This window comes from Nicotiana tabacum, chromosome 3 (genome assembly GCF_000715075.1).
Source record: "Nicotiana tabacum cultivar K326 chromosome 3, ASM71507v2, whole genome shotgun sequence".
Taxonomy (NCBI): domain Eukaryota; kingdom Viridiplantae; phylum Streptophyta; class Magnoliopsida; order Solanales; family Solanaceae; genus Nicotiana; species Nicotiana tabacum.
This window is the reverse complement of record NC_134082.1, coordinates 198,636,933-198,652,936: the sequence shown is the minus strand read 5'-3', so window position 1 is coordinate 198,652,936 and position 16,004 is coordinate 198,636,933.

Genomic DNA, 16,004 nt, shown 5'->3' with positions numbered 1-16,004 from the left:
CCTAGTGGATGTCAGCATAACCTGGTAATCTTTTCCAGCATAGGATCTCACTCCCTAGTTGATGCCAGCATAACCTGGTAATGTTTTCCCAACATACGGTCCCACTCCTTAGTTGATGGCAGCATAACCTGGTAATTTTTCCAACCTAGGGCCTCCAATCCCTAGTTGGTTTCATTTTAGATATAGGGTCTCCACTCCCTAATCTTTTTTTTCCAAGGATACACAATCCTGACTTTTATTACTTTCAATAAAGAAGTAGTTTAGAATTTTGTTACAATAACTCGCGAAATTTTTCTAGTAAAAACTGGTGCAGAAAATTTCGTTCATTTGTTTGTTTTGGTGTCTGAGCAGGTTTTACCTCGAGGCACAGGGTTCGAGATGACCAAAAGAAGGAGTCTCAATCCAGAATAAAAGGAAAAATAAGAAAAAGAAAAATAAGTGAACTCAAAGTGCAGAAGCGGAGAAAACATGTGGACTACTCAAGACGTGATTGAAGTCACAAGCTTTGCATGTCCCACCTTGATCTGAGATGAAAAAGGAATCAACCAGCACCAACCAAGACTCAAGATCAAGCTTCAGAAGACTCATAGATAGGAATCTTGTAACTCGTAGCCGATAGACTTAGTAAGTCTTTTTAATTTTGATTTTGATGTAATAATAGGACCGCGGACCAGAGCTTCGACGAGACCTCACTCGACTCTCCAACTCATCATTCCACCATTCTCCTTGAACTACACGCGACCTGATTCCCTTATAACCCGAAATATGTAGGTTGTCCAAAACCAGGACTCGGTTGCGTCCTTTGCCTTTGTTTATTTTCCCTTTTGCATAAATGGTATGGTCAAATTAGTCACATGGCTCACTTTATCTTTGCCTGAAAACTCTTCATGTTTCCAAGCAAAGAGGGCAGTTGTGAGCATCTAATTTTTGACCATATTTAGATTTTTATCACCTTTTTAGTGTTTAAATATTTGTTAAGTTTAATCTTGATATTTTAGCCTTTATTTCACTTTTTAGTAGGTTTATTTGATAAAATTAAAAATTATACAAAGAATTATATTTTAGATAATAGTTTGTTTTCATTTGCAAAAAGAAAGGAAAATTCACAAAAAATAGGTTTCTTCTAATTTTGATGAAACTAGTAATTATATAACTTTTTCTTGGTAGTTTTTATATTTTCTAGTCTAAGAATATTACTAGTATAGTATTTTTGATTTTAGATTATCTTTTAAAAAAAATGTTTAAAAAAAGAAGAAGAATAAGGAACCAATGAAAAATTCTGCCATGTTATTTTTTTATTTGTCTTTTTGCTCTTTGATTCCATCTTATATCACGTTCTAACAAACTTTCAATGTCATCAGATTACCACACGTCACTTTCACCCTCCATTTTTTGGGCACCCATAAATTTCCACATTGTTTGGCATCACTAAAAGATACATAGGATTCCTTCTCTTCCATATACAGCTGGCTCATACCTCAAATCCCTTTCCTTGTTTTCCAAGAACAACCCTACACCTATATATATTGAACATACTCCACTCTATAAGGGGGAACCCTAGAGAAGAAAAGAAAAAAGGAATGCACATCAAATTGAGAGAGAGGAGGGAGCTAAGAGTAAAAAAAATCGTCCACACCTTTCATCTTCCTAAAATATTAGCGGTTTTTTCTGAAACTCTCACTGAAGAACACCCACCTCGAAAAAAGGAACACACACACAGCTGCTACTCTTTCTTATGGTTTTCTATGAACAACAGCTACCCCCAAGAGACCTCTATTGTCACTTGCTCTAGGACAAAATAGAGCTCATACCTGCCCCTCTCATTTTTGGTTGAACTCTGTAGAACAAAAAATCTCCAGGAACAAGAAACCGTTCCTTTCCTAAATTAGCCATTTTCCAAACCTCATATCAAACTCTATAGTGGCGGACCACCCCAAGAAAAGGAACAAAGAACAACCACCACCAAAAACTCTCGCGAAACCCAGCACCAAAACAATCCAAAAGCACACCCCTGAAGAGCCCCTGTTTTCTGCCTAAAAAAAGCCATTAAAATGGCCCTTTGTTTTGCACAAAAATGCTGCCAGACACATCTGCTAACACTGACGACAACAACCTCGAAAATCAGTTCCAAACCAGCCCCAAACCGTCCTAAAATCACCTGAAACGTTCAGTCCGTCAAGGTCGTCGAGGTCGCTGTACGAGTGCTCTTGTCGCATTGATGATGTTGGCTGAGGTACGTACTGTCATGCTTGTTGTTGCTTAAAAGAATTTTGTTTCCTTTTGTTTTCTTATTGAATAGAGTTATAATAATTGCTTAGGTAGAGCATTTTGAAAATTGGATCTGTGAGACAGACCTTGTAGTTAAGCATCGCAAAACTATAAATACAATGTCGACTTTGTTTACTAGTACTTTTTATATGTTAGTTTGTCATGGAGGGATAAATCACAAGTGTTCTATCAACTCACTTTGTTTACTAGTACTTTTTATATTATTATTTACTTGGATGTATCATGGTTTTGAGGTTAAATTGTGTTTTTTGCTTAAACTAAATGTTTCGTTGTTTTCAAGATTTGGAAAATGTATAAGTATATCTCTGTTGTTATAAGGATCATCCAATGATGTTTAACCAAGGTTTGGTCTCTTTTTATTTGTTTATTGCCATTTTCTTGTTTCCTTGTTTCCTTGTTCCAATTGTTTGATGTTTGTTCCTTTATTTGATTTTGTCTTTGTGAATTAGAGTATTGGGCCATGGGAGTGGGGAAAGGTTAGCCCATTAGAGATTAACTCACTTACATGCTTTAGATATCGGGCTTGGCCTAATAAAAATAAAAATAAAACATGGGCGTAAATCTCCATTCGGATGTGCATTTCACGTGACCTGATCATAATAACTTTAAACATTATTAAAATAAACATGTCACGAATCACGGTTGTATTTCATGTAGCGTGGTTTGCGGTGTGTTCCAAAACAAACAAGTGTACGACAATCGTAACTTTTTCAAGAAATAAATGCATAAATCCTAAAAGCGGTTATAAAGTTAAAAATGCACAGTAGGTTTAAAACATGTAGTAAATCAGATAATAGGCCAATTATTAATAGTTAAAGTGACCGTGCTCGAACCACGGAACCCGGAAATGCCTAACACTTTCTTCCCGGTTAACAGAATTCCTTACTTAGAATTTCTGGTTTCGCAGACTTTTAAATAAAGTCTATTTCCTCAATTTGGGATTTTAAAAAATAAAATGGTGATTTGGGACACCAAATAAATTATTCCAAGTGGCGACTCTGAAAATAAATAAAATAATTCCATTTCGATTTATGTCACTTTAATTGGAAAAACTCCCTTAAATACCCCCTCGGGTGGTAAAAAAGGAGGTGTGACAGTTCCAATGTAGACTTTTCTGTCCTGCCAATGTACCAGAAATACCACAGCTTCTAGTTCTCGATTGTTGTTTTGATGTTTTCATTTTCTTCTGGTTCTTGAATAGTATCAGGCCTCGAGTCTACATCTGTTTGCCCGTCTACAGTTGAGGCTTGTGTTGCTACATCCTCAACTGAATTCTATAATTGCTATTTTTCGTCATTTTTCGTGCTTGAATCTGCCACTGAGTTAATGTTTCGAGAAGCCTATTGATCACCACAGATTTGTCGTATTCCACATTGTGAAGAAAACTTGATAACTTGATGTAGGGTAGACGGAACAACATCCATTTCGTGAATCCATGGTCTTCCGAGAATCATGTTGTACGCCATGTCCATTTCTATCACTTGAAATTTGGTGTCTTTGACTACTCCTTCTACGAATGTGGTGAGTATTATCTACCCTTTTGTTACAATGCTTGAGTTGTCAAAACAAGACAAGGTTCGTGCTTTGGGTACCAATTTATCACTGGCTTGCATCTCATTTACCACTTTTAACAAAATGATATTTACAGAACTTCCTGGATCAATCAAAACTCATTTTACGTTAGTATCATCTACAAGTAAAGATATTATCAATGCATCATTTATGTGGCATCAACACGCCATCTGCAACTACATACGAACTCGCTTCCTGTGGTTGATCGTGATTTTTGACACCTTCTTTGTTGTCGTATACGTTACGCCATTGATCTCTTCCCCTCCACTTATAACATTAACCGTTCTCTTTGGTGATGGAAGTTTTGGCGGTTCCTGTCTATTCTATATATATGCTTGCTTTCCCTTTTCACTAAACAATTCAGTTAAGTAACCTTGTTTTAATAAATGCTCTACTTCACCTTGTAGCAATCTGCAATCCACCGTTTTGTGATCGTGATCGTTGTGAAACTCGCACCAAAATTCGGGATTCCTCCTGTTTGTGTTCGATCTTATTTCTTTTGGCTACCGTACCTTATCTCTCGTGCTTCTTCGAACAGTCACCAACTCGGATATGCTTACATTAAAATTGTAGCCACTAATATTTGCTTTTGAACCTCTATCGTCGTCTCGCATATTTCGCTCCTTTTCGAACCTCGACGACAAACCCGATTCTCCGTCCCTTGACCTAGGGTCATGTCTTGGATTATCTTGTTTTGAAAGTGAATCCCTTCCTACTAGTCTCATATAAGGTTCGTACCTATTTTTACCGGACCTTTTTTCAGTTTCTGCCTGCCTTGAACTTACTCTTTCATCTTTCCGAGACTGAGTGATAGTATCTTCTATTATCCATATCTTTGTGTTGTATCTATTGTAAATATCATTCCAAGTTGTTGTTGGAAATTCTCGTAAGCTTTCTTTGAGTCTCCTTGTGTCTTCTGAGCTTTTCTCATTTAGGTTACTAGCAAATGTCATAGCCACCCAGTTATCGAGTACACGTGGCAACATCATCCTTTAATGCTGGAATCTGTCTACGAATTCCCTGAGCAGCTCCGTATCTCCTTGTGTTATTTTGAAAATGTCTTCCATCCTTTTTTCAACTTTTTGAGCTCCCGAATATGCTTTGATAAATGAATCTGCAAGCTCAACAAAAGAATCAATAGAATTTTCAGGTAAAAGAGAATACCATGTCAGTTCTCCCTTCGTGAGTGTTTCTCCAAATTTTTTGACCAATATTGATTCAATTTCTTGCTTGGTCAAGTCGTTGACCTTTACGCCAGTAGTAAATGTCGTTACATGATCCCGTGGATCAGTTGTTCCATCGTACTTCGGGATATCGGGCATCTTGATTTTTTTGGAATTGGAAAAGGAGCGGCCCTTGGCTTCCAAGGTTGTTGAGAGTATTTCTCCATATCTATTCCCTTGATTATAGGTGGTACACCGGGTATCTGCTCTATGCCATCACTATGTTCCTTGAGTTGTTTCTGCAAAGTTAGTACTAAACTTTGTAAATCAAAATTAACTAGGTTACTTGACCCTCTATCATGAGATTCACTGGCAGTTCCTCCACTACCTGAATTAGCGAGTCCGGAGCGAAGATTTTCTATGGTTGATGTATTATTTGGAGGTGGAGTCGGTGGTATAGTCGGCAACCTGCTGACAAAAGCTTGAAGAGCATTGTTGACTTGTTGGGAGATTAATTGCTTCAATGTTGCATCAATAGCTTGATCGTTCTCATGCTGGTCATTGATATTTGATTCAGATCTGTCAGGAGTCCCTTCTTGTGATTGTCGAAGAGAGTTTCGTGGGGAGGGGATTGGAGTTCTATCTCCTTGTTGATTTAGCTGATTCAACTGATATTGTAGAGTTCCGTCTCATTGCTGATTTTGTTGGTTTTGTAAGTTTTATTGGATGTTGTCATTGACATTCGACATGATTTTTATTAACAAAAAAAACAGATTTGTAGTGAGAAGATTATCAGTTTTCCAGCAACGGAACCAATTTGTTTAACCATAAAATCGGAATTTCGGTCAAAGCTTATTTTAAGAAGTACTCGGGCTACTGATAATCAAATAAAAGAATATATTTGCAATGGAAAAGGAAAAAATTAGAATGTGTAATAGCAAAGTAATTGATATAAAGCAAAGTAAACAAGTAAATTTCAACAGTAATCAGAATGTGTCCATACATATGTCATTTCTCTTCCTTTTATAGTTATTTCTAAGTACAATGTCTCTTCCCTCTCATAATCGAGTCATTATGAGCATTTAATGACATTAATAAAACATTATAATTGGCAATTGTAACTGTTTCTTGAAGATTCTGTAACGTTTCCAATCATTCATGCTCATTAATTGAAGATTTAGCGAATCTGTACTTTTTGCTGTCTTGGTTCATTCCACCAGTGTCTCTTCAAATTATGAAGAGACCCGAGCACCATTCCTTCTTGTTATCTAGACACTTTGCTCGTACATATTAAGACTCGCATCTCTTTAAGTACTCTTTGCCAGCTGTCACTCTTCTAATAAGCCACGTGTCTTGACATGTCAGCCACATAATTAATTCCAAGTGTAATATTGATTTTCCTCAATACATTGCCTAGTTCCACATTAGGCTCCATCACGACATGGTAGATTTGGGTCGTGACAAGTTGGTATCAGATCCTAGGTTACATAGGTCTGACGGGTCATGAGCGGGTTTAGTAGAATCTTGCGGATCGGTACAAAGACATATGTACTTATCTTCGAGAGGCTGCAGAATCTTTAGGAAAACTTCACATTCTTGAATTCTTGTTGTGTGAATCTGTTGATTCTGGTAACTAAACTTCTGTTATTCTATTCTTTCACAGATGGTGAGGACACGTGCTATCGGTCAGGATGAACGACCACCAATACCACCAGTAGCCCGCGCAGCTGCTAGGGCCGTACCTGCAGATCCACCAACCGCCCCAGTTCATGATCAGGTCGTAGTTGTGGATGCTCCAGCGGGACCAGCTCAGGCACAAGCTGAGCCTATTGTTATTCCAGGTCTTCAGGAGACCTTAGCTCAGATCTTGACCGTGTGCACAAGTCTTGCTTAAACGGTCGCTGTTTCTACTACAGCAGCTACTTCCCAAGTCGAGGGAGGCACTCAGTCTCCCGCCGCCCGTACACCCGAGCAGGTTGTTCAGGGATTATAGACAATAGAGGCACCACCAGCCTAGTCGGCTGCACCTGCTCAGGATTTTATGGTAAACCAGTCATGCCTGATGACGAGCAGTATAGATTAGAGAGGTTTGGTAGACTTCAGCCTCCGACTTTCAGTGGTACAAAGGGCGAGGATGCCCAGCGTTTCTTGGTTAAGTGTTAGAGGATTCTTCGTACAATAGGTATTCTGGAGACCAGTAGGGTCTCATTCACTACCTTTCAGTTCTTTGGAGCTGCCTTTACTTGGTGGGAGGCTTATGAGAGGCGTAGGCCTATTGGTGCAGCACCCCTCACCTGGTAGCAGTTCTCTGTTCTCTTTCTGGAGAAGTATGTGCCATAGTACTGCAGAGAAAAGTTGCGTACGCAGTTCGAGCAGTTGAGTCATGATGATATGACTGTCATGAAGTATGATATAAGGTTCTTTGAGTTATCCCGTCAAACTATCTGGTTGGTTCCCACAGACAAAGAGAGGATCAGAAGGTTTATTGATAGCCTCTCATATCAGCTACGTATTCTTATGACTAGAGAGAGGGTGTCTGGTGCTTCTTTTGAGGAGGTTTGACATTTATCGAGACATAGAGTCGATTTGCCATCAAGAGCGAGTAGAGAGGGAGGACAAGAGGCCTCGTAGATCCGGTAATTTTGGGGGTGCTCCTCATGGGGGTCAAATTCAGCACGGCAAAGGCCGTCTATTCAGACATGCTCAGTCAACTCGCCAGTTCACCGTGGGGCATCATCGGGCTATGTTACTCACAGTTCTCATCAGGGCCATTCATCACTTAGTGCCCTCCCAGCCCATAGTTCGTCCCGTACTCCATCAGTTCAGGGCTCCTCCAAGACAGGTTCTTCTACCAGTCATCCCGGTGCTAGGGGTTTCCTTCAGTCCCCGTCACCAAGGGATTGTTATGAGTGTGGAGAGTTGGGGCATATGTGGAGGCAGTGTCCTCATCGTAATGGGGGTCTACCTCAGCAGAGGAGTCAGTCATTGACTTCAGCACCAGTTACTTCACTATCCGCCCAGTCAGCTAAGGGGTGGAGGACAATCAGCAAAGGGTCGCCCTAGAGGGGGAGGTTGATTAGGTGGTGGTCGGGCCCGTTTCTATGCACTCCCAGCCAAACAAAATGTTATTGCTTCATATGCTGTGATCACAGGTATTGTCTCAGTTTGCCATAGGGATGCCTCTGTATTATTTGATCCTAGTTCCACTTTTTTATATGTGTCATCATATTTTGCTCATTATTTGGATACGCCCCGTGATTCTCTTGTTTCATCAGTTAGTGTATCTACTCCAGTGGGAGATACTATTATTGTGAACCACGTATATCGGTCTTCTGTGGTGACTATTGGGGGTTTGGATACCCGAGTGGACCTTTCGTTGCTTCGTATGGTGGATTTTGATATCATATTGGGTATGGATTGGTTGTCTCCATGTCATGCTATTCTGGACCGTCACGCTAAGATAGTGACGTTAGTTATGCCGAGGGTGCCACGGATTAAGTGGCGAGGTTCGACGGATTATGCTCCCTGTAGAGTGATTTCATTTATGAAGGCCCAATGGATGGTTGGGAAGGGTTGTCTTTCTTATTTGGCCTTTGTAAGGGATGTCAGTATAGAGACTCCTACCATTGATTCGGTTCCAGTGGTGAGAGATTTTTCAGATGTGTTTCTTACAGACTTGCTGGGCCTGCCACCGGGCAGGGATATTGATTTGGTGTCGGGCACTCAACCTATTTCTATTCCACTGTATCGTATGACACTAACGGAGTTAAAGGAGTTGAAAGAGCAGCTTCAAGAACTCTTTGATAAGGGGTTTATTTGGCCTAGTGTGTCACCTTAGGGCGTGCATGTTCTATTTGTGAAGAAGAAGGATGACACTATGAGAATGTGCATTGATTATAAGCAGTTGAACAAAGTCACAATCAAGAACGAGTATCTTTTGCATCGTATCGATGATTTATTTGACCACCTTCAAGGAGCGAGAGTGTTCTCCAAGATTGATCTCGGGTCAGGGTATCACCAGTTGAAGATCAGGGACTCGGACATTCTTAAGACAGCTTTCAGGACCCGATATAGCCATTATGAGTTCCTTGTAATGTCTTTTGGGCTAACTAATACCCCAACAGCGCTCATGCATTTGATGAACAACGTATTTTGGCATTATCTCAACTTGTTTGTTATTGTATTCATTGATGATATTCTGGTGTACTCGCGTAGTTAGGAGGAGCACGATGAGCATTTGAGAATTGTATTGTAGCGGTTGAGGGAGGAGAAATTTTATACAAAGTTCTCCAAGTGTGAGTTTTGGCTCAATTCAGTGGCATTCTTGGGGCACAGAGTGTCCACTGAGGGGATTCAGGTTGATTCGAAGAAGATAGAGGCGGTTCAGAGTTGGTCCAGATCATCCTCAGCCATAGAGATTCGTAGCTTTCTTGGTTTGGCAGGTTATTACCGCCGGTTCGTTCAAGGATTTTCATTTATTGCATCACCCTTGACCAAATTGACCCAAAAGGGTGCTCCTTTCAAGTGGTCGGATGAGTGTAAAACAAGCTTCCAAAAGCTCAAGACCACCTTGACCACAGCTCCAGTGTTAATTTTGCCATCAGCTTCAGGTTCTTATACGGTATATTGTGATGCTTCTCGGGTCGGCATTGGGTGTGTGTTAATGCAGGAGGGTAGAGTGATTGCTTATGCTTCTCGTCAGTTGAAGCCTCATAAGAAGAACTACCCTATTCACGATTTGGAGTTGGTTGCCATTGTTCATGCATTGAAAATTTGGAAGTATTATCTCTATGGTGTGTCTTGTGAGGTGTTTATTGATCATCGTAGCCTCCAGCACTTGTTCAAACAAAAGAATCTCAATTTGAGGTAGTGAAGATGGTTAGAGCTGCTAAAGGACAATGATATTACTATCTTGTACCATCCAAGAAAGGCTAATATGGTGGCCGATGCCTTGAGTAGGAAGGCGGTGAGTGTGGGCAGTTTGACATATATTCCTGTTAGGGAGAGACCTCTTGTGGTTGAGGTTCAGGCTTTGGCCAATCGGTTTGTGTGGTTTATCGCTCTTCCTTGTTTGATCATATCAGAGAGCGCCAGTATAATGATCCTCATTTTCTTGTCCTCAAGGACAGAGTTCAGCATGGCGATGCCAAATATGTGACTATTGGTGACGATGGGGTATTGAAGATGCAAGACCAGATATGTGTGCCCAATGTAGATGGACTTTGGAAGTTGATTCTATAGGAGGTTCATAGCTCGCGGTATTTCATCCATCCGGGTGCCACGAAGATGTATCAGGATTTGAGATAACACTATTGATGGAGAAGAATGAAGAAAGATATAGTGGGGTTTGTGGCTCGGTGCCTCAATTGTCAGCAGGTGAAATATGAGCATTAGAGACCGGGTGGCTTGCTTCAGTAGATAGATATTCTATAGTGAAAGTTGGAGCGGATCACCATGGATTTCATAGTTGGACTCAGACAGACTTTGAGGAAGTTCGATGCTATTTGGGTGATTGTGGATTGGCTGACCAAGTTCGCGTACTTCATTCCTGTGTGTACTACCTATTCTTCAGAGCGGTTAGCTGAGATTTATATTTGAGAGATTGTTCGCCTGCATGGTGTCCCGATTTCCATCATTTCAGATAGAGGTACTCAGTTTACATTGCAGTTTTGGAGGGTAGTGCAAAGAGAGTTGGGTACTCAGGTTGAGTTGAGCATGCTTTTCACCCTCAGACGGACGGGCAGTCCGAGCGCGCTATTCAGATATTGGAGGACATGTTGCGTGTTTGCGTCATTGATTTTGGGGGTTCATGGGACTAGTTTCTACCGCTCACGAATTTTGCATATAACAACAGTTATCAGTCGAGTAGTCAGATGACTCCATATGAGCCTTTATGTGGGAGACGGTGTAGATCTCCAATAGGCTGGTTTGGGCCAGGCGAGGCTAGGCTTTTGGGTACAGACTTGGTACAGGACGCTTTGGACAAGGTGAAAGTGATTCAGGAGCGGCTTCGTATAGCTCAGTCGAGACAAAAGAGTAATGTTGACAGAAAGGTTCATGATGTGTCTTATATGGTTGGGGAGAAGGTTATACTGAAGGTTTCACCCATGAAGGTGTTATGACATTTGGGAAGAAGAGCAAATTGAGCCCTCAGTTCATTAGGCTTTTTGAGGTGCTTCGGAGGATTGGGGAGGTGCTTCGGAGGATCGGGTTCGAAGTGGTTTCGGTGTGGAATGAGGCACTTAGTCTCCTATTTTGAAGTTTAAGTTGGAAAAGTTAATCGGGTGTTGACATATGTGTAAACGATCTTAGATGTGATTTCTGATGGTTTGGTTAGCTCCGTTAGGTGATTTTGGATTTGGGAGCGCGTCTGGAATGTAATTTGGAGGTCTGTAGTAGAATTAGGCTTGAAATGGCGATATTGGAAATTTGGCATTTTTTTGGTTGGCAATGAAAATTTTGATATCGGGGTCGAAATGGAATTTCAGAAGTTGGAGTAAGTTTGTAGTGTCATTTGTGACGTGTGTGCAAAATTTCAGGTCATTCAAACGAGGTTTGGTAGGTTTCGGCATCGTTTGCGGAATTAGGAAGTTTAGGAGTTCTTAGGCTTGAATCCGAGGGAGATTCGGTGTTTTGATGTTGTTTTAAGTGTTCCGAAGGTTCGACTAAGTTTGAATATTGATATGTGACTTGTTAGTATGTTTGACTCGGGTTGATTTCGGGTAGTTGACGGATCAAGGATGGAATTTGAGTAATGCTAAAGATTTCTTTCAGTTATCATAACTGAACCTGTGGAGTGGGGACCGCAAGTGCGGGCCTGCAGAAGTGAAGAATGGGCCGCAGATGCGGCCAAGGCTGAGAAGGGCGGGAACCGCATATGCGATTAGTGGAGCACACCTGCGAGACTGCAGGTGCGAGTATTGGACCGCAGAAGCGGTTTTGGGCGGATAAGTGATTTCCATAGGTGTGGTGCTTGGACCGCAAGTGCGGTAGCACAGATGTGCAAAAAGGGGTTGCAGGTGCGAGATGCCCCGGCAGAAGGTATATAAGGAACACTTCGAGAAATTTGAGTTATCTTCCACCATTTTTATTCGGACTTGGAGCTTTTTGGAGAGTTTTGAAGAGGGAATCAAGGGGGTTTTCATTGATGTAAGTTTCTTGAGCTCAATACTCGTGATTATGGTGATTTTTAGTTGTTTAAGCATGCAATTAGTAGAAATTAAGGATGAAATTGAGGGGTTAGGGCTTGTAAATTGGAGAGTTTGATTTGAGGATTTGAGGGACCATTTGATGTCAGATTTTGATGAATTTGGCATGTATAGACTCGTGAGTGAAAGGAGTTTCTAGTTTTGTAATTTTTGTCAGATTCCGAGATGTGGGCCCGGGGGCCGGGTTTGGGTGAATTTCAGGGTTTTGGTATAAATTGATAGTTTTTTGTAAGGAATTGGTTCCTTGGCCTATATTGATTGCATTGTATTGCTTTTGGTTAGATTCGGGACGTTTGGAGGCCGATTCAAGAGGCAAGGGCATCGCGGAGTATGGATTTAACCGGTTCAAGGTAAGTAATGATTGTAAATTTAGTCCTGAGGGTATGAAACACCGAATTTCACATTGTTTTACTACTTTGAGGTGACGCACATGCTAGGTGACGGGCGTATGGGCATGCACCATTGGGGATTGTGAATTGGTCCATCTCGTAGCAGCTATAAAGTTGCGTATTTGATTGAAATTATATGACACTTATGTGTTTTAGAAAGAATTCCTATAAATTGGGCTGAATGCCATATTTGAGCCTTGTGCCAGAGCTGTTCGGACCCTTAGGGGCCTTTTCTTATTATCCTCTCACTGTTTTGATTGAAAATCTATACTCAGTCATGCTAAGTTTATTGATTTCATAACTCAGTCTTTATTAACCCGTTTTGATACAAATAAAATGTTATTTTGGGCCGAGCACCCTATTTTTATTGATAGCATGAGTGGCTTGAGAGGTTTATGATTGAGTGAGGCTGAGGGCCTGTTTTTGTGAGGATATTATGGGGTCAGGCTGCGTGCCACGGCATGTTGTTACTTATTCATGATTATGTGAGGTCGATGGCCTGATTGATTTATGCCACGAGGCGGCTTGTTGTAGCGCTTGGGCTGTAGGACCTCTCCGGAGTTTGCACACCCCCAGTGAGCACGGGTACCCTGAGTGATTTATATGATGTTTTGCCCGAGGGGCTGTTCTTCATTCATGTTTTGCCCGAGGGTCTGTTTACGAGCGATTGTAAGGTATGCCCGATGGAATGTATATGAGTGATTATGAGGTTTGCCCGAAGGGCTGCTTATGATTCATGTTTGCCCGAGGAGCTGTTCATGAGTGATGTTTTACCCAAGGGGTTGTTTATGTTTTCATCTATTTTACTCACCGTTTCATCACTTTGTTTAAAAACTACTGAAAGATGTTTTAAACAATTTTACTGACACTGGATTCAGATAAGCTGAGTTGATTCAAAATACTGATTTTAAAAGCCTGCTGTATTCTACTGAGATTTCATGATATGGAATGTATATGTTTTATTGCTCGTCACTACGACTCACTCTTTATTTTCTTTTATTACTTACTGAGTTGGCATACTCACATTACTCCTTGCACCTTGTGTTTAGATCCAGGGGTTGCTGGACATGCTAGCAACTTTTGATTTCATCCGTTGCGGATCTGTGGAGTTAGCAAGGTAGCTGCATGGCGATCGTAACCCTGCTCTTCTCCTTCCTATCTTCCTATAGATGTTATTATTTTTTTTCCAGACTGTATATGTCTTAGTACTATCGGACAGTCCTTGGTAGATGCTCAAGACTAGTGACACCCCGATGTCGGGCTTTTCTTTCCGCACTTTGTTATTCAGATTTATCTTATGAAGTTTTATTAATTAAGTAGCTTGAAGAAGTCTTTATTTTGAAATATCAGGTTGTTTTGGTAAAAGAATCGGCTTGTCTATTTCCACGTTAGGCACCATCACGATATGGTAGATTTGGATCGTGACAAGTTGGTATCAGAGCCTAGATTATATAGGTATCACGGGACATGAGCGGGTTTTGTAGAGTCTTGCGGATCGGTACGAAGAAGTCTATACTTATCTTCAAGAGGCTACAAAACCTTTAAGAAAACTTCACATTCTTGAATTCTTGTCGTGCGAATATGTTGATTCTGGTAACTAAACTTCTGTTATTCTCTCACAGATGGTGAGGACATGTGCTACTGGTCAGGACGGACGGCCACCAGTACCACTAGTTGGGGCTACGAGCGGCCGAGGTCGCGGTCGAGGCCGTGGTAGAGGCAGGGGTGTAGCTTGCACAGCAGCTAGGGCAGTACCTGCAGATCCACCAGCTGCCCCAATTCATGATCAGGTCCCAGTTATGGATGCTCCAGTAAGACCAGCTCAGGCACCAGTTGTGCCTATTGTTATTCCAGGTCTTCAAGAGACCTTAGCTCAGATCTTGACTGTGTGCACTAGTCTTGGTGGTCGCTGTTTTAATGAAGAACCAGAAGATTCTTCAATTTAAAGAATTCTCTTATGGTGCATGTTCTTTAGGCAAATAATTATTAGACCATCAACTATTAAAGTTAGGATGGAATCCCCTGCATTTTTGGAACGTATACAAGGTGATATATGTGAGCCCTTTCACCCTTCATGTGGACCATTCAAATATTATATGATTTTGGTAGATGCATCTATAAGATAGTCACATGTGTGCTTACTATTAACTCGCAATATGGAATTCACGAGATTGTTGGCTTAAATAATAAAGCTAAGAGCACAATTTCCAGATTATGCAATAAGACAATTCATCTTGATAATGCTGGTGAGTTTATATCCCAAGCCTTTAATGATTATTGTATTCAACTAGGATAACAATTGAGCATCCAGTTGCTCATATTCATACACAAAATGGTCTAGCGGAATCATTGATCAAACGCCTCTAATTAATTGCTAGACTAATGCTTATGAGAGCAAAACTTCTCATTTCAGTATGGGGGCATGTTATTCTGCATGCAGCAGCACTTGTGCGGATAAGGCCCACAAGTTATCATAAAGTCTTCCCATTGCAATTGGCTTTTGGTCAGGAACCAAATATTTCCTCTCTTAGAATGTTTGGTTGTGCGATATATGTTTCAATTTCTCCACCACAATGCACAAAGATGGGTCCCCAAAGAAGGTTGGGGATATACGTTGGAAATGTTTCTCCTTCTATTATAAAATATCTGGAGCCTATGACTGGAGATTTATTTACGGCAAGATTTGCTGATTGTCATTTTGATGAATTCAGTATACCCAACATTAGGGGGAGAAAATAAGTAGCTAAAAAAGGAGATAGATTGGAATGCATTATCACTGTCCTATTTAGATCCTCGGACAAATCAATGTGAAAGAGGTTCAAAAAATTATTCATTTACAAAATATTGCAAATCAATTGCCTGATGCATTCACTGACCTACGGAGGGTGACTAAGTTACATATTCCAACTGCTAATGCTCCAATTACAGTTGATATCCTGGCAGGACAATCAATTAAAACAAATGAGTCTAACCACGTCTGAAATGTGATAGACCAATCAGTTCTAAAGATAAAAATCCTCGAAGAAGAAAAGGAGCAAATGATCAAAGTGGTCATAACACGGAGGTAGTGACTCAAGAAGATCCCCAAGACATAACAAATCATAAGACCTTAGGGGAGGTCCATGTAGCTGAAAATAATGAGAATGAAGAGATATCAATAAGTTATGTCTCAACGGAAAAAAGATGGAACCAAAATAATATTGTTATCGATAATACTCTTGCTTATAATGTTATTGTTGAAATAATGCAACAAGAAGAGGATCTTGAACCAAAATCAGTCAATGAATGAAGACAGAGAAATGATTGGCCAAAATGAAAAGACGCTATCCATGCAGAGTTAACTTCACTTGGAAAACGTGAAGTCTTCGGACCTATAGTTCGAA